This window comes from Balaenoptera physalus (genome assembly GCF_965194825.1).
Source record: "Balaenoptera physalus genome assembly, chromosome: 17".
In the NCBI taxonomy this organism is placed as follows: Eukaryota; Metazoa; Chordata; class Mammalia; order Artiodactyla; family Balaenopteridae; genus Balaenoptera; species Balaenoptera physalus.
Window position 1 is genome coordinate 60,465,299 of NC_138895.1, and position 18,936 is coordinate 60,484,234.

Sequence of the window (18,936 nt, forward strand, 5' to 3'; positions counted from 1 at the left end):
AGACATTTCTCCAAAGAAGACATACAGATGGCCAAGAAGCACATGAAAAGCTGCTCAACATCAATAATTATTAGAGAAATGCAAATCAAAACTACAGTGAAGTATATCACCTCACACCAGTTAGAATGGGCATCATCAGAAAATCTAGAAACAAGAAATGCTGGAAAGGGTGTGGAGAAAAGGGAACCCTCTTGCACTGTTGGTGGGAATGTAAATTGATACAGGCACTATGGAGAACAGTATGGAGTTTCCTTAAAAAACTAAAAATAGAACTACCATATGATCCAGCAATCCCACTACTGGGCATATACCCAGAGAAAACCATAATTCAAAAAGACACATGCACCCCAATGTTCATTGCAGCACTCTTTACAATAGCCAGGACATGGAAGCAACCTAAATGCCCATCGACAGATGAATGGATAAAGAAGATGTGGTACATATATACAATGGAATATTACTCAGCCATAAAAAGGAACGAAATTGTGTCATTTGTAGAGACATGGATGAATCTAGAGACTGTCATACAGAGTGAAGTAAGTCAGAAAGAGAACAACAAATATCGTATATTAACGCATATATGTGGAACTTAGAAAAATGGTACAGATGAACCAGTTTGCAGGGCAGAAATTGAGACACAGATGTAGAAAACAAACGTATGGACACCAAGGGGGCAAAGCCGCAGCGGCATGGGGATGGTGGTGGGATGAATTGGGAGACTGGGGTTGACACATATATACTAATATGTATAAAATGGATAACTAATAAGAATCTGCTGTATAAAAAAATAAATAAAATAAAATTCAAGGGGAAAAAAAGAAATAAGTCTATCTGAAAACAAAAGCACACATTTCTTAGGATTTAAAAATTTTGCACATAATAAGATTGCATAGAAATTACTGGCTGTTTTTATAAACAGAATGAGGTATTAGTCAATCTCTAAAGATGAGTGCAAATAGGAAAACCCGTACACACACAAAAATACATAAATCCATACTAAGACCTAGAGCACCAACAATTAAGAAAGAAATGTAGAAATGTGAAAAGATGTGTAAAACAGCTATGATTTCACCACTACAAAATTATTAGCCAGGGATGAAATCATTAGCCATGTAACAATCTCTTGGCAATATTAAGTTTTCAACTTTCTTTCAGTGTAAATGTCTATGAGCAATACAATCACTTCCTTTACTCCAATTCTTCTGCATGGTTCTGTGGTAAATATTCAACCATACCTTTTTGAAGCTTTCAGTAGAAATTAACCAAGATACTGCTTGCTATCCTTTGCTGAATGACTCAGTTATACAGTTTCACGTACATTTTGCAACCCAAGTCAGAGATGTTACAGAGTACGCAATTTTAAATTAGCAGTGGTTTCACTCCCAAAAAAGCATTCAAGTTCACACAATTTAAATCTACAATAACTTTTAAAATTTAACCTTTAAATATTTATCAGGCAAACTCATTCTTTCTTTGGTAATAAAACTGGTCATGTTAATCAGCCCAAGGGCAGGTAGAGAAAAAAGACCAGGCAGAATTATAATCTTTTCTTAAAGAACCTTGCCTAATCAGGGAAATTAATAATTAGCTATTTCTCTACTAACTGAATATTGCTGAATTTGTCAAAAGCAATTTAAATATATTTAATAGCTATGTCAAGTTAAGTGAAATCATGCACTTGTCAAAATAGTTCACAAAAAATTGGTTCTGCATCAAAGATATTGAAGAAGAGTCAACTAGTTGGGTTTAATGAGAACAGAAAAAGGACGAACTACTGTCCTGAACAGTCAGTGTATGTAGTAACCATAATTCCTCTTCGTTGAGTGGCAGTCCTACAGTGCTTGCTAGATCCATGGAATCTATTTTCAGTCTGTACTGTATGTTGATTCGTGGTGGTGTCAAAACCACTAAAAGAAAACATTTTCCCGTATCTTCAAGCATGTCATCAAACAACCCACTTCCAAAAGAAATCTCCTAGAAATGGTGCCTTAGTCTACTGGAACCATCCTGGCTTGTCTGGAAGTGATCTGCAAAACGCTTCTTGGACCGAGTGTTTTGGTTTTGACCAAAAAAAAAGTCTATAAATAAGTCATCAAAATTGAAGTTAAATGACTGCTGAAAAGGACTTCCACTAGCTCTTTGTCCTTTACCATTAGTAAAAGCACTATGTCCAAGTGTATCATATTCTAGTAATTCTTTAATATTAGCATCTGAGAGTATTTCATATGCTTCTTCAATCTCTCTGAACTTTGCTTCAGCATCAGGTCTCTTATTTTTATCAGGATGGCACTTCATGGCCAACTTGTGAAAGGCCTTCTTGATTTGGTACTCTGATGCTGACTTTGGCACACTGATGCTGACTTTGGCACACCTAATATACCATAGTAACTTTCTGAGGCCAAAATTAATTCGGTTACCATTAAAATGCAGGTTCAAAGATGAAAACTGACTGGGGAGTATTCATTTCTAATATCCTGACCCTGGTACCCTACACGCACGTGGAAAACTGTTGTTGCTGCTCTGCCTGGCGTCACTTCCGGCCCCAACCCCTAAAAGGGCAGTGCTGAAACCCACAAATGTTTTTAATGGCATCTAGAATGATGAATCCTTTCCAGAAGGTTTTCAATTTACTTTCCCCAGATCCATCAGATGAATCACTATCTATGGCAGCTATAGCCTTTTCAAATGTATTTCTTAAATAATAAGACTTGAAAGTCAAAATTACTCCTTGATCCATGGGCTGCAGAATGGATGTTGTGTTAGCAGACATGAAAACTACATTCATCTTGTTGTACACCTCCATCAGAGCTCCTGGGTGACCAGGTCCATTGCCGATGAACAGTAGTATTTTTAAAGGAACTTTTTTTTTTTTTTTTCCTGAGCAGTAGGTCTCAACAGTGGGATGAAAATATTCAGCAAACCATGTTGTAAGCAGATGTGCTATTTTTAGGCTCTGTCGTTCCATTTATAGAGCACACACTGAGTAGATTTAGCATAATTCTTAAGAGCCCTGGGATTTTCAGAATGGTAAATCAGCACTGGCTTTAAGTCACCAGCTGCATTTACCCCTAACAAGAGAGTCAGCCTGTCCTTTGAAGCTTTGAAGCCAGGTGTTGACTTCTCCACTCTAGCTATGAACGTCCTAGACAGCATCTTCTTCCAATATAAGGCTGTTTTGTCTGTACTGAAAATCTGTTATTTAGTGTAGCCACCTTCATCGATTATCTTAGATAGATCTTCTAAATAACCTGCTGCAGCTTTTGCATCAGCACTTGCTGCTTCACCTTGCACTTTTATGTTACGGAGATGGCTTCTTTCCGTAAACCTCATGAACAGCCTCTGCTAACTTCAAACTTTTCTTCTGCAGCTTCTTTACCTCTCTCAGCCTTCACAGACTTGAAGAAAGTTAGGGCCCTGTTCTGGATTAGGCTTTGGCTTAAGAGAATGTTGTGACTGGTTTGAACTTCTCTCTAGAGCACTAAAACCTGCTCCATTACCAGCAGTAAGGCTGTTTCACTTTCCTTATCATTTGGGTATTCACTGGAGTAACACTTTTAACCATCTTCTAGAACCTTTCCTTTGCATTCACAACTTGGCTAACTGGTACAAGAGGCCTAGCTTTCAGCCTGTCTCAGCCTTCTATATGCCTTCTCAGTAAGCTTAATCATTTCTATCTTTTGATTTAAAATGAGAGACTGTGACTCTTCCTTTCACGTTAACACTTAGAGGCCATTGCAGGGTTATTAGTTGGCCTAATTTCAATATTTTATTTTCAAGGGTCTATAATTTGTATGCACGTATACTTTTTTATTTTCTTTTCCTAAGTCAGTTGCCTAAAAATTTAATCATTTGTTCTTTTACCTTTTAAACTTCTTGTTTTAGCAATTCAGCTTCCATTCTCAATTTAGCAGTGAAGTGTATGATAAATGAATAAATCCACAAGCGCATTTCGCACAGCTTTTTAAACATTTTTTCCATAATGCAACTAAAAGCAATGCTCTTTGACAACAGTCACGTTTTTGATCATATACATATTAATCAATAATATACAATAATAAGATAATACTTATTTTTTCTCAAGAATTACACTATGTGTTTTATATGTATTACCTCATTACCTATGAAATAAATCTTATATGTTACCCAGTCTTAAAGGTGAAAAAAATTGAGGTTTATGTTGATCTTTTCCAAGATCACACAGCTAGTAGAGTTGAATCAAGAATTAGGATGTGCTATATACAATGGAATATTACTCAGCCATAAAAAGAAATGAAATTGAGTTATCTGTAGTGAGGTGGATGGACCTAGAGTCTGTCATACAGAGTGAAGTAAGTCAGAAAGAGAAAAACAAATACCGTATGCTAACGCATATATATGGAATCTGAAAAAATAAAATGGTACTGATGAACCTAGTGGCAGGGCAGGAATAAAGACGTAGACATAGAGAATGGACTTGAGGACACGGGGTGGGGAGGGGGAAGCTGGGGTGAAGTGAGAGTAGCAGCGACCTATATACACTACCAAATGTAAAATAGTTAGTTAGTGGGAAGCAACAGCATAGCAAAGGGAGATCAGCTCGCTGCTTTGTGACAACCTGGAGGGGTAGGATAGGGAGGGTGGGAGGAAGGCTCCAGAGGAAGGGGATATGGGGACATATGTATGCATATGGCTGATTCACTTTGTTGTACAATAGAAACTAACACAGTATTGTGAATCAATTATACTCCAATAAATATCTATTAAAAAAAAAAAAAGAATTCGGATGTGTGGCTTGACTACGTAGCCCATGCTTTCAAGCAATACTACTGTCCTTGGCTACACTGCCCCTTTTAATGTGTTACATACAGTAACTCAATTTTCTGTTCTTTGTAGTAATATTTTATAAATAAATAGGAATTAAATGACAAAACATGTTCAATCTTCTTTGTTAATGGTAAGTATTGCAATTAAAATAAAATATATTAGCTTCATAAGAGAATAGAAAAAGAATGCTGTCCCTTTAGGAGGAAAGTATTTCCAACTGTTTACCATTTTAAGGAAAATAATTAAATATTCAATAGGCTGAGTGCTATTAGATGAAAGATTGAATATTCCTTTGCAATCTAAATTCTAAGTGTGGCCAGAGGCACGGTGACCAGTTTAAAGAATAAAATCTCTAGCCTGAGTAACTGAAATGTGCTTTTTACAATTCAGGAGAGACAAATACACATCAGAACTGATATGCTTATCAAATATAACATCATTAGGTCATAATGATGAAGAATGAAGAGTGACAGAAATTTCAGGCTTCTGGATTTTTCTCCTGGAAAAATCCTATTTTCCTGGATGAAATTATATTTTAGGACAATACATAAAATAAAAAGAAAAAAAAATCTGTAGCATATGTAGTCAGATAATGTTTTAATTTATGGTTTATTAAATGTATACAACTATTTTACAAGCACGTATCTAACTTCCAACTGAAAAGCTGAATTGTAGCTAACTGCAGAGATAAGTTCACTTTCATTGGTATTAAATTAATTTAATTATCTTCTCTCGATTAAATAGACAAGCAGAATTCTAAAAATTTATTTCTCAGTTGTCAGGTCCAAGAACAAATTCTTAGACTAGTTTTATAATTTTATCAGATAAAATCTTGAATGTTAATCCTGGATATCCTCATTCAACTCCCCCTTTTTAAAGAAAAGGAAATTAAGATCCAGACTATTGAGTTTGCCAGGAAATTATTCATTCAATGAGTATTTATTGATTACCTATTACAAGTAAGTTAGACACTCTTATATGTTAGGAGACAAATTCCCAGCCCCTGTTGAACATAATTTCTAATGGATGACATCTGGATTAATGGAAGAACTGAGGTAGACTACAACTTTACACTCTTTTTACTAAAAAGAAATGGAAAAAATTCCTTTGAAATAGCTGGAAGTTTGCTTTGAAAAAAGTTAGAATTTTAAAGTTAATCATTAAGAAAACAATAAATTAACTGAATAGTGTAAAATATTTTGTTAAAATGTACGGGGCTTCATACTGAAACCAAACAGTACATTCTGGATGGGCTTTTGATAAGTCATGATTTTTATTTATCACACAGTTGTTAGCAAAATGTTTAAAATGAATTGTTTTATTATTTATATTTTAAGCAAAATTGCCTTTTTCTTCTAATTTGCAGATAAAAATAACATAAATATGCTACAATAAAGCAACCAGAACAGAATTAAATATATGTTGGAAATTGTGAATTGAAGCGCATATCTGTTTCCACTATCAATTTTTGTAAGATGAATAAATATTAGTTATATTACCATGCCATCTAAACTAAAGAGCAATACAAATATCATGTTGGTTATAGAGGAGGGTATAATATACAATCCTCTTTGAGGTTGATTCTGCAGAAATTTATTGCAAATAAAAAAAGAGATTAAAAAAAAAATTAACCTCAATCCAAAATCTGTACTAGAAACTGGTGGCCCTCACTCTCCTCCAGTTCTTTTCCCTTGGATAAAGGTCCTAAAGATTTTTGGAAGAAATAGTAACAATAACAATAACAACAAAAGACTCTTTAGAAGTTAGAATTAGTTTGGGGGACTAAAGAAACACACTAGTATTAATTTTATTCAATAAATAAATATTATTGTGTAGCACTGTAGCCTACGTGGTAGTGGGACAGCAGTATGCCTCAGTAGCTAAAACTGCGGAGGTGGGGAGGGGGTATTGAGTGGCTTTGTATATGAAGTTTCATGTTGTCTTTGATTCAAACATGAGAATGGATGGTCTATTTGCAGCTCTATTAAAAACTCAGTCCTTGCCAAGAATTTTATTTTTACCAAAAGAAGACTAAAATCTTTCTCTGATAGTCGCAGAGTAGTACTATAGAATGTTACACAAAGATTAGAATATACCCAGGGCAGAGGGTTAACTAATAAGTTACTGTGCATCAAAAAGAGAAAGGAATGAAAATACCCAGCGATAATTATTCATAAACAATTTACAAGTATGTTGAATGAAAAAAAACCTCCTGACAGTACAATTCATAAAGAGGATACTAAAAACGTGCTTTCTGCAAGCACAAGAGGAGGTACACAGAGGATGGTCTATGTTACAAAAACAAAACGAAATCCAGTCATGGCACAAGGCAGCCTTATATGATGTTAAAAAGGGAATGTGTAGTTGTTAAGTTTGCCAGAAATCATAATAAAAAGAAAAATAATTACCTTTTGAGTACCTAATTTTTTGATTTTTTTTTTCAATTCTATAATTTTATTGACTATCATAAAGACATGATTCTTGGTGCTGGGAATAACAAATCAAAAAGATTAAAATCCCCACTTTATATATTCACATGGGTGGAGAAAGTTTATACACAAATAAGTGAAACACATAATTTCTTGATGGTAATAAGTCCTGTGAAGTAAAACAATGCAGGAAATGAGAGAGCATAGGGGCTTTGTTTATGACAGTAAAATTTTTAACAGTGAGAGTACATGAAACATAAGCATATATGCAGGTTGAGAGAAGAGTAAGTATAAATCCTTAAGGTGTGTAGGTGCTTGGCATATTCATGTAACAACAAAAAGGCCACTGTGGCTGAAATAGAATGATCCAAGGGTAGCGTAGTATGAGATGAGGTAAGAGAGCCAACGACAGGGTTTACATACTACTGTGTTAAGCAACTTGATTTTTTCTACTGCAAAAGCAAGTTTAAAAAAAACAAGTTCTATTCACAGAAGACCAGTAAAAGTAGTAGCTCTTATTGTTTAAAAAGAAAAGATTATTCTGATGTTACTAAAAATGTTCTACTTCTGAAAGCATACACAAAATTATGCCTGTAACCTGTCTCTCCATTCTTATTTAAAAACTCTAGTACTCTGGATAAAAATTACTGACTTGAAATATAAGCCCATCAATTAAGTATCTTAATCTGTGTATGAGGTGTTAAGATATTCACATGTAATTTTAATTTGCTTTTCTATTTGCAAATGTTCTTTGGCTTTTATTTTTTAATTATAAAATATCTATTCAAAATATTATATTCCTCCAAACTAAGTGGTTTCTTTTCTTTTCTTTTTTCCAGTCAAAAGGAAATCTTGCTTCAAATCACAATCATTTGTAACCTATGGGCAGTAATGATGTGGGTCTATATTCTCCTGGATAATTATTTTACATCTTCTGTTACTGGCCTTACAAAGTCACAAGTTGGTAACCTTATTTCCTACTTCACTGAGAAATCCAAATCAATCAAAAAGAAAATTTTACAGACTCTCAGCATTCTATTTACCCACCTACCATCTCCTATCCTCTTGAGCACTAGATCATCTATGTTTTCTCCTAATCAAGAACATCATTCCAGCTATTCTCTTTTCTATCTAGTACATCATAATTTTTTTCACTCTCTAGTTCATACCCATCAGGGTTCAAAAATGCTAGTGTTTCTCTTAACTTTAAAATAATACTTCTCTTGTTTGTTTCCCCCACCAACTACTACTCCATTTCTCTAGTCTTTTTTGCAGTCAGTCTTCTGAAATGAACAGTCAATAATCCATGTCTCCAACTCCTCATCTCTCGCTCTCTCTTAAAACCACTCTAATCAACCTCTTCCCCAACAACTCCATAAAAACTGCTGTTGTAATAAACACCAATGTCTTTCATCTTATAAAATTCAATGATAAATTCTTAGTCCTTCTCTCATTACCTATCATGCAATATAACCCTACTGGTTATACATGCTTCTCTTTGATATACTTTCTTCATTGACTTTCAAGGCATTGTTCTCTCTCTCTCTCTCTCTCTTTTTTTTCGTTCCCATTAGGAGGAGACAAAGAAAAGAAAGAGGGTAGGGTAAGTGAGTGATATTCTATTTTTTTTTCCCCAGAGAGTCAATATATATATTATCTAAAAATATATAAAATAATAGAGGTATACATTTATTTATCTAGAATTGTTGAGGTAACAGCACCCAGAAAACTGAAAATAAAAATAGCTTTAAAATGTTCCCTGTGGGGTAAGAAGGAGAGATTAGTACTCTTTTTATCATAAGCTCTTCAGTTCTTGCTACCATGTGTACTTATTCCTTGATTTTTTCCTTGATAAAAATGTTTTAAAATAAGTTTTTAAGTACCAAATGTAATTTAAAAAACTAAAAATGTCTATACACTTATTTCAGTTGGAAAATGGAGTGGCTAAGATAGATGAGAAGTAAAGCACATTAATTCCATAGTTTTCATTGCTGGTGTCAAAAGATACTACATAACTCTGATAAATCAACAAGTTGAGATGTAGGTTTAGGTATAAAGCTATGGTGGTAAGTGCTATTAAAAATAAAAATATTAAATGAAAAACCTGTTACTTTGGGGCAAAGGTTTGGAGATGAATGGGAGCCACAGGTACTGGGTGGGCCAAAAAGTTTGTTCAGGTTTTTTCCCATGTTACAGAAAAACCTGAACGAACTTTTTGGCCAATCCAATATTTTCTTCTGTTTAATTTTATTTTTAAAATATCTTTATTTTTTAATATAAAAGCATGTATTGCTTTTATAATTAAAATAATTCAGTTTTACAAAGAAAAGACTAAGTAAAATTTAAAGCAATACATTTATAGGAGAAATGTATCTCTTTTACTATTTCTGGAAAGGATGAACATAATTGTATTCCAGGGCCATGGTTGATAGTTAGGCAATGCTGTTAAATAAAGTTGAATTAAATTGGGAAAAAAAGGCCTCATTATAAATATGTGAAAAAAGTGATATGCAGAAACAGCTCAAGAGCCTCTACGCACCAGGAATTCTTCCTGAATGTCTAACATGTTTTAAATGATTTTATAAATGACCTGTTAGTGGAAAGAACATGAAGAAAGTATTAGAGGAGATCTATATAGAATGGGAGCAGAGCTAATAAACTGCTGTTAGGAGTTATCGTAGGAAATGCCTATACACGCTTTACACCTTGTCAACTTATGTAATACCAGCAAAGAGTTTGTTCACCCCCAATACATAAGGAGTTTTAAAGACACTGAGACTTAAGCGTTCCACTCACTATCCCAACTTTCTTTGTGCTTACAAATCATCTAGTTTTTAATTGACTAAATTGCCTTTGTCTGTGGTCCTTATGAAGGAAAAAAAAGTGAACATAAATTGCCAAAACTTATCTTGAAATATTAAAGTAGTTTTGGGAAGAATGGGCCTGTGTGGTTGGAGAAAGGGTGAATAGGAGAAAAGTTTGATGAATAATACAAGGTGCACATGCAGAAAGTACAGCACACTTGATAGAAAGCTGTTGGAAAGTAGGCGAGAATGATGGTAAGTATACATACTGGTATTTGACAGATTACATGAGAACTGCGGATTCTTTGTTCACTCGGGATAGACACAGTACAAAGTGGTGGAGGGACCTGATTCAAAAAGAAGAAAATGCTGAACGGAGGTCTAAGTCAGGATGTAATCAACTCTAGTCTTCCTCTATCACTGTGAGAGATATTATATTAGTGGAGATAAAAGTCACTTTAGATCTCCTTTCAAAATACACAAACCTACAGTTTTATCCAAAAGATGGGGAGAAGCTGAGATTTTAGGGACATGAATTATGTTGAGAAGAGAAGCTTTCATTTTCCTCAGAGCAGTAATTTCAAGTGTTTGTTAGGAGAAAATATAGTATTACTGTATCAGAGAGTTCTAATGGGAAAAGAGAAACTTCTCTGTTACTTAGACAAGAAGGATTAATACAGGAAATCGAAAGTTTACAAAACTGGAGAAGAGCCTGGAGAGTGACAGTCAGGACAGGGAAGTGGCTTCCAGCATTCAGTAAATCAGAAAGTGCAAGAATCACTGGGAATTGCTGCTGACAATCTCAGCTGTGTGTAACCGCAAAGTAGGCAATTTTCAGGGAGAAGGCCGTGAAACCTCTGGTAAAACTATACATCTGCCATTTGATGAAGCCCCTGAACCCATCTGCCTGTTGAGGGACAGTACCTTTTGTTTCTTTTTTGCCATAAAGTCTCTTGTGAGTGCCTCCCATTGGAGAAATCAACACTGAACAGGGGAGTCTGCCTTTGTATAGATGAAGACATGTTTACTCTCTCCTCCAAGGGAAAGATGCACTTTCCCAGCAGTTACTGTTAGTTCCCATCACCTAGCTCAGTCACAAAGCCTCTTGACATCTTAAAGCCTATATGACAAGGCTAACCACCACCAACATGCTGTATATTAAATTGCAGAGAAATAGAAGAAAGAACAAAAATTGGTCTATACATAGGCAAATATGTCCATAACAAAGCAAGGGAGAAAATACTGATAGTTATCCCACTCTTTTTTTTCCTGCAATTGTTCACAAAGCCATTTTTGGTGTCTATATTTCTTTCTTCACCATGTGTTTCATATTTTGCCCTCATCCACCACTTCAGCTGGTCATGATGATATGACCCAAATCTTTATTCTTGAAGTGTCTGAGCCATTTATGAACCTGTTGATATCTGCTGTAATTTTTCATTAATTTATTTCTGTGCAAAGTATTCATTGGCAGCCTACAAAATCTACTGGCTTCTATACATACTCCTTCTTGATCCCAATGTACACCAGCAACTCTATCTACCGTTTATAATCAGGATCAATCACCACAGTCAATACAGTAAATCCTTTATTTGCCGGTTGATGGAGTGGTTTAAGAAGCTCAATACAGTCAGGGGACAAACTCCACTACAAGAAAAACAGAATTGTTGCATCCCCTAGTGGACTTCCTTTGTCCTCTTAGGAAGTAAGACCTCAACTAGCAGAGCTCAGAGCTGTGGAGATTAGAAACACATATTTTGTGAGTGATTTCTTAGGTGTAATAGTGAGGGGTACCACTTCACTTTCAACCCTCAGTGTCCAAGACTGTGTTCTGGCTATGTGAAAAGAGGGGTACAGGTTTCCCCCACTATCCAAAAACAAAGCATTCCTATGAAACCTTTTGTAAGCCATAAAGAGTAAAGCGAAGAAGCAATTACCTTAGGACACGTCTTACTAATAGATGCACAAAATAAATTGAGATAAAGCATAGATGCAATAGACATAGTTCAAAGCTGTGGCAGCTTGACGCTGAGATGCTGAGTGTAGTTCCCAGGAAAGGAGCTTGGTGGTGTCACTCTCACTGCCCAGGGTGCACACTGCCTCTACAACAGCTAACTACAAAACAATGCTGAACGCCATTTTCACCTTTCACTTCTTTTCGTAAAAGTGAAAAATCCTCTTCAGGTTTCTTTTGGTTAGTGAAAACAGGTACTAATGTAGATCTTTCATGAAAATGAAGTGGCATGAAGCAAACGTTTGAAAAGTTGGGGTGGCGGTGGTGGTGGGATGAATTGGGAGATTGGGATTGACGTATATACACTAATACGTATAAAATAGATAACTAATAAGAACCCACTGTATAAAAATTAAATCAATAAAATAAAATAAAAAGAACGGTGGGGGATACCTGTATAACATATTGGTTACTTGTTCCAAGTCTATACTCAATGCGTATTTTAGAGCAGCTCATTAAACTTATAAGAGCTGACTCCCAACAGGTGTCTGGACCAGCTGCAGACCTTTCTCTTCTCTGGTACCCAAATAAAACCAATGATAACTTAAAACTATCCTTAGGTGTTCCTATTTCAAAGACTGGATTTTTACCCAAAAGAATAAATCCAGAATGGCAAAATTTCACTGGTAATGTGGACAGGGAAACATTTCTCCATTAAGCGACTTAATATGGGAGCCCTTTCACTAACTGTTTTAATTCTTCATGGAAGAATGCTCTCTAGAAATAGGAAGTCTAAGAAAAATTCCCAAGAACATAATTTATTTTACCATCTGCTTTTCTTAGAAAACAATCAGTTAATAACATAATTGCCTCGACATCATGTTCTGAGTTGCGCATATGCTACAGTGGAATGCAAAATTCATTTTTTTTTTTTTTTTTGAATTGTGGAAAGGGTGCCTTGAAGTTTTTAGTTCTATTTTTGATTTTACATTTTGGAAGCATCTTATATTTTGACCCCCACCCAACTTATTTATTTCAACTTTTAAATTGTAGCAAATTTTAGTACATTGAAACAATGAATAATAATGTACCATACTGGTGTACAGGTTTTTTATTAGAGTGTCTCAATGAGTTTTTTTGCTTATTGTTTTTCCCATTAAAGAAAAGATGTTTTACTTGAATTATTAGAGAACGAGAATGACTTGTTACTTCAAGTACCCATGATTCTTGTAGTCTGTCTACCTGTCTGTCTGTCTATCTAGCTAGCTAGCTAGCTAGCTATCTTGTGGAAATATTTGTTTAAGACAATTTAGAGATAAAGGCCTAAATATACGGACTGAAGGAATTAATCAAAATCCCTATTGGTTCTGATTTTCAGGAAGGAGGGCAGAATCAATGAAGTAAACAGCTGTGAGATAAAGGAGGCTTTGCCCATTGTATTAAATGGTACAAATATCACTTGTCTTTGATGACCTATCCTAGATGACACTGTCTGCACTACTGAAAGGTTAGTGATAGCTTCATTAAAATTAGTTATGATATTACATAAAAATTCTCTACTAGGATCAGAACTCAACTTCAGAATGATAAAGAAAGCCCTAATGACAAATTCATAAAATTTACATTGTATTGAATTATGTACAACTAATATTATGAATTCTATTTGGTTCCTACTAGATAATAAGATCTTTGTTAGCAATGTTTAAAGAGTAACTACTGAATAACAATTACTGTGATAGTATATCCATTCTGTATTTGATTAATATACAGGGTTCCTTATGTTATTCAATTTGAACACCATTAAGTTGATTTTATTTTCAAACTATTATTGTAAAATGTGTTATTTGCTCTTAATAACATTTATGCTATTCACTGTAATTTTCTTAGTTGGAACAAAATTTTGACTGAAAGAAATTCTGTTTTTGAGCAAAATTATGTCTTATAGTAATAATTATTATTCTGAGAATAATAGCTATTATTTATTTAGTGTTGTATGTGCCAGGCACTTTTCTAAGTACTTTAAATGTGTTCCTTTCAATGGCACTATGAGATACTATTATTAACCATATATTACAGATAACGAAATGTAGGCAAGGTAAGTAACTTATGAAGGTCACGCTGCAAATAAGTATTGGGATTCAAATCCAAACCATGCCATCTGATTCCAATATTAAACTCTTAACCACTTCACTCACTGCTATCCCACAAATACCTCCCATCCCTGGCATATGACACTATTCTATCATCAGTTTTGTTAAAAATAATTAAAGAATATGACATGGCCACAAATAACCAATGTAACATGCAGATTCTACATGAAAACTTCCAGGAGTAAAACTTTTTTTTCTAGCAGAAGTAGATGAAAGCATAAGTCTGCCTTTTGGTCTTCAAGAGCAGTCAGAGGTTGGGGGCAGAATTGCTCCCTCTCCTGTTAGAATAGACTAAGATGATCTCAGGTAGATACTTAATTTCAGTTATTTGTTGGGACAAAATGGAATGTCAGTTTTTATTTTCTTTTTTATCCTTAGCACTACACCTAAATATTAGATTATTGATAACTAAAAGGTTTAGTCTATAACTTTTATTAAAAGCTATTATGTGTAAATGCAGATCATTCATTAACATAAAGGAATTTAAATACTGCTAATGGAAATTGAAGCCTATTAAACTAACAGTGAATATTGCATTGTTTTGGGGCCAAACGAGTATTGTATAAATTAAGAAAATAATAATTTATTGTTACATTTTTTCTTGAACTTCAATGAGTTTTTAAAATAATTTGTAACTTAAAGTGTTTTCACATTTCTGTAGCCATATTTCCTCCCAAATCTCCAGTATTAATCTCCAACTTCAGCAGGAAGAGTCAGACCAGTGCTGCTCTTTTAGGGGAATGGCTCAGTGGACCCCTGAGAGTCCTAATTTTAACGTGTTTGATTTAAAAGTCTTATGAGGCATTGCTAACAGTATCTGTTACTGGAAAAAATCTCTCCTTTTTTAAAACCTCAGTACTGAACAATCTTCTCCTTTGTGAAGATGTGATTATTCAAACAAATTTCTCCCCAGAGTCGTGCCCTTTTCTAGTACAGGAATTTCCATAAGAAAAAAGTGGAGGGCTGATTAAGAAGTCACCCATGTCTTTTTTTAAAGAAGTCACCCATGTCTTTTTTTAAAGAAGTAGACGCAATCTCTGTTTCAATTAACCATGGGACATCTTCAAATGACCTCGTTGACTCTTCTGATTTATTTACTAACATGGAGCCAACTCAAGATGTACTTGCTGGAAGGACCATGCCATAGTTTCATTTATTTCTCATTAAATGTGCTGCTGAATAGAAATACCTCAATCACCTACAAAAAAGGAGATCGCCAATGGAATTCCTAAATAAACTGATTCTAGTTGAAGTAGACTGCAATTATTAATTTTGATATTATAAATAAATATGTTGTAAAACATATAAACATATATGTTTATAAATATATGTAGAATATATGTAAAAAATACATAGCTAATTTAATTTTTTCACCCTTTTCTTTTACTGTCTGACTTGGGAATTGAACATTTTGGCTTCAAATAAACTACTGAAATCTATACTAGAGGTAAGATCCAGAAATATTTTTCATTATGAATCTTACCTTATTTTACTCATAGCCAAGTATAAAGTAAGACATTGGTATTTTACAGAATTCTGGCTCCTGTAACTTTGCATCAAAGCTATTTAGGAAGTTGTTAAAAATACTTACAAAAAGTTTTTTTTTCTTCTTCTTCTGTGTTTAGTTCACACGTTTACAACCACAATATAGAAATATTTTTGATTATACACTTGTATTGGTAAAACATTTTTGAGCATGCCCTCATATTTGTTTCATTTGTATACAAGTGCTACTGTATTAATACATCATATTCCATGCATGTGTATATGTATGTATCGCACTTGGAAGTTATAATTAATGAGATTTTTTCCATTGTATTGTCAGTGAAACGCTACTTGACTCCAGCCAAATATCCTGAAGGTGAATGTTTTGGTTAGCAAGGTGAACTATGTGAACAATAGTGTATTTATAATTATTTACCTTTAATATGATTTTTTGCTTGAAAAGTTATATTGTCAACCTCAAACTTCTGGTTTACCTTCTATTAGCAGTAGAAGTCATTTAATGCAGCTGCTTTGTGTAAGTTACCACCAGATGGCATTTCTGTGTCTTTGATTATGCACACATTTCTGAACTAAAAACTACTTTATTAAGTGAGGTTCTTGCTAAGTTCTTTGGGCAAATTATTTTACTTCTCATTCAAATACATACTATTACCAAACAGTTGTTCTGTCCACGGTACTACGCTAAATGTGCTGAGGGCTACAGAGGTAAAGTGTCAACACCTTTAACTGCTTGTAGTTAGAAAATAAGTATTCAGTAGAGCCCTTTATCTGACTTTCATTTAATTAAATTGCCAGAGTCTTTGTTGTTTTCCATGTTGTTTGTAAACATACTGAAAATTAGTAGGCAAATTATAAAAGCTTCAATATGACATTCCAAGACGTTTATACTTTACTATATATTATTTAAAATTAATTTCCTAAATTGATTTCACATAATATAATCCACACAGATTTATCAAAGTTTTTTGTTTTTGTTAATTGGTTGGTTGGCTTTTGGCTGGTTTGTGTTAGTGAAGCAGAAAATTACATGATCAAATTTATGCTTTATCAAGATAAATTTGGAATGAAGAAGGCATATACTAGGGACATAGGGACCAGTTAGAAGACTATAGTGAGTCAAGTAAAAAAAAAAAAAAAGAATAAATGGCTGAGATGAGATAAAGGTATATCCCTCTTTCTAAGAGATGGGATCATTTAAACAAGTAATTGAGAAAAAGAATGGATGGGAGGTTGAGAAGATGATTCTGAAGTGTCTAAGGTAGATGAGTCATCATGGGGGGGGGGTGGAGAATATGAAAATAAGGTTTTAGTAAAATGTAAAGACTTTGTTTTGGACATGTTGAGCTTAAAGATTTGTGGTACAACCTGATGAAAATATTAACAATTTGATATGGAGTTCAAGAAAGAGGTGAGAGATATATTTTATAGGGAAAAATCCTATCCAATATATTTAACAAAATCAACAGTAAATTTTTCTCCTTCCTTTGTCCCCACAATATATTTTATTAATACCACAAATATTATTTGAAATTTAATAGCCTGACAACTTTATCTAAATAACAATGTGTCATCTATCATAACTCTTTGAATCCAGATGCCAAAATAATGTATCTGAAAATAAGGATCTTTATTTCTATTTTTAGTCCAGAAAAACTGTATCTATTATTACCGTAGGGAGCACGGGTTCTATCCCTGGTTGGGGAACTAAGATCCTACAAGCTGTGTGGTGTGGCCAAAAAAATAAAAAAATAAAATGGAAATGTTTTCTATTAAATTCAATTTTTACATTACTTATTGAAATTTGTGCAAACAAATTTTGCTTTCAAATGAACAGAAATATAATTTTGGGTATAGAGAATAATCCTGTTTCATGTGGGAACTATATTACTTTCAATGTGCTATATTAATATACACTGGGCTCTGGACAGGATTATGAAGTATAGATGCTTCTCTGATTTTCCCACACATGAAATTCTTGTGTTTTTTTATTGTTGTTGTTTTCTTTTTTTTCTTGCTAGTGGCCCTGTATTTTAGAAAATTCCAACTAAGCCTTTTCCTTCTCATTTAAAGGCAGCTGAAAATATTGAATTTCACTAAAGGTTTCAACTTTTTATATCTTCAGAGATAATTAGTGGTCCAACATATCTTATTTTGCTACATGGTTTTAAAAAAGAACCACTTCCAACAGAAGTAACACAAGTGACATTTTAGCAAGTTCTATGCTGTTAAAATGAACTAAGAAATGGGAATTTTAATGGGAAAAACATCTTTCAGAAATACATTCATGGCTTCCATTGTTATATTTGCTTGCTAAGGGAGATGTAAAGGATTTGTTGAATGAATGTAAAGAGAACATTTTCATTTATAAGCAAAAAATTTTAAATATGCTGTTCATAATTTTATATAAAATCAATATACAGTTCTTTGAAGGTTTAATAAAAATATCAAAATTAGAACAAGGCAAAGAAGAAGAAAAGTATCCCAAAAAGTAAGTTTCTGGATCAAGACAAGCTACATTTTTCTAAAAATTCTTGAGCTTGTACTTTGATTAAAAGTAGTTTAGCCTAATATAATCTTACTCTTAAATAAAAGTATATTTCAAATATTTGTTTAAATTTTCAATTTATCATATTTATGCTTAATGATAAATTTGGAGACTATGTGTTCAAAACTTTTTCATTTGTTATTTCTCCTATAAAGTAATGGTTAAGTAGCTATAATTAAGAAATTTATGAAACCTTTTGTTTTATCATTAGAAGTAACTTAATATAATTTAGTCTTTATATATTTATTTGTTCTTTGAACAGATAAAATATGATAAGATAAGCACATTAGCCCTGGCCCCTTCTGCCTTTATATCTGAGTCTACATTATGGTATTCTATACTATATATATTTACACTCATACATATAAATGATCATTATCTGAGGTATTAAAATGTGGTGAAGATGATATTTTGTTTATACTGTTGCACAATGGTGATTCTTCTTAAAAACATAAATTGTTAAAGTATGTAACAATGGTAAATAAAAGAATAGCAAAAGACTGGTGAAAACAATTTGTGGAATATAGCCAACTTAATTCTTTTTAGTAATTAGTAGGGAAGTCTGTACTGTTACAATCTTGAACATGTTTTTTAATATTTTATATGTTCAAAACAATCAATTTAAAATATTTGCTGTTTGCATTAGTACGTTTGAAAATTACAGTACCTTTACAAAAGAGGTTAGCAAACAAATTTGTGCAGAATAGTTCAGACTCAGGGAAGCAGAGTAGCTGTGGTTGGATAA

General features: G+C 33.5%; 1 protein-coding gene, 1 long non-coding RNA gene and 1 pseudogene across 4 annotated transcripts in view; 1 reads left to right on the forward strand and 2 right to left on the reverse strand.

The window, feature by feature from the left end:
• CSMD3 (CUB and Sushi multiple domains 3) overlaps positions 1–18,936 on the reverse strand; it is a 1,197,521-nt gene that overhangs the window by 529,630 nt on the left and 648,955 nt on the right. The gene's annotated exons all lie outside the window — the stretch shown is intronic.
• LOC309646713 overlaps positions 1–18,936 on the forward strand; it is a 728,077-nt gene that overhangs the window by 271,354 nt on the left and 437,787 nt on the right. The gene's annotated exons all lie outside the window — the stretch shown is intronic.
• LOC309646670 (dnaJ homolog subfamily B member 9 pseudogene) lies at positions 1,175–17,306 on the reverse strand (annotated as a pseudogene). The gene has a single exon. The product of its transcript is annotated as a dnaJ homolog subfamily B member 9 pseudogene (transcript).